This window comes from Mastomys coucha, unplaced genomic scaffold (assembly GCF_008632895.1).
Source record: "Mastomys coucha isolate ucsf_1 unplaced genomic scaffold, UCSF_Mcou_1 pScaffold7, whole genome shotgun sequence".
In the NCBI taxonomy this organism is placed as follows: domain Eukaryota; kingdom Metazoa; phylum Chordata; class Mammalia; order Rodentia; family Muridae; genus Mastomys; species Mastomys coucha.
The window spans coordinates 52,045,393-52,046,500 of NW_022196913.1; the positions used below are offsets into that span (position 1 = coordinate 52,045,393).

General features: G+C 41.8%; 1 non-coding gene across 1 annotated transcript; it reads left to right on the plus strand.

Moving 5' to 3' along the window:
• Nucleotides 1-628: 628 nt before the first annotated feature.
• Nucleotides 629-735, plus strand: LOC116082835. The gene has a single exon (XR_004115465.1). It is a non-coding gene; the product is annotated as a U6 spliceosomal RNA (small nuclear RNA).
• The last annotated feature ends 373 nt before the right edge of the window (nucleotides 736-1,108 follow it).

Sequence of the window (1,108 nt, forward strand, 5' to 3'; positions counted from 1 at the left end):
TAGTGACTGTGTGAAACTCTGGGATAATTCCCTATTCACTACCACTACTTCTAAAAAAGAAAATATATTTCTAATTTTGATTAGTTTTTTTTTTTTATCATTAAGCACATTTCTCTATGCTGTCTGCTTTTAGAGATTCACTGAAAATCCTTTTGTGGGAAAAATGAAAATATTCCATACATAAGTAAGTGTTTCCTCTGAACGCCACAAAGTTTGATACATGAGAATCAAATGATGCTTGTTAATTTTCTATGATTCTCTGTTTTATCCTTGTTTACTTCCTTCTATAGGGAGACAGTCTTAAATCTCCCTATGTGCTCCCTTTATCCTGACTTTTCTTGTCTGTTCCTGAGACAGTAGCCCCACAGGCCTTGAACCTGTGGCAATCCCCCGACTCAGGCTTCTGGACTGTGTGGTATATGCCACCCGTGTCTGGTTTCTGGTTTCATTCATATATACATATATACATATATGAAAGCTTTAATCAAAATAACAACTATATTATAACATTCTGATAGTATATTTTTTGAAGATGAAATAGTATTGTATAATTGAAATAAAAAGATTTTATTTTTTATGTCAAACTTCATTCTCTTCAGAGAAAACACTTATAGAAATAAAGTCTTCTGTACTTGCTTCGGCAGCACATACACTAAAATTGGAATGATACAGAGAAGATTAGCATGGCCCCTGTGGAAGAATGACATACAAATTTGTGAAGCATCCCATAATTTTCCATTGGACTGAGCGCGGGGTTCCCTAATGGAGGAGTTGGAGAAGGGACTGAAGGAGCTGCTGGGGTTTGCAGCTCCATGGAGGGAGCAACCATGTCAGCACGCCAGGCCCCCTCCCCCCACCGGAGCTCCTAGGGACTGAACCACCAACCAAAGAATACACATGGAGTGACCCATGGTGCTGGCCACATATGTGGCAGAGGATGGCGTTGTTGGATATCAGTGGGAGGAGAGACCCTCAGGCCTGAGGATGTTCAATGCCCCAGTGTAGGGGAATGCCAGGGTGTGAAGACTGGAGTGGGTGGGTGAGGGAGCACTCTCATAGAGGCAAGGAGAAGGGGATGGGATGGGGAGTTTCTGAAGGGGAGACCTGA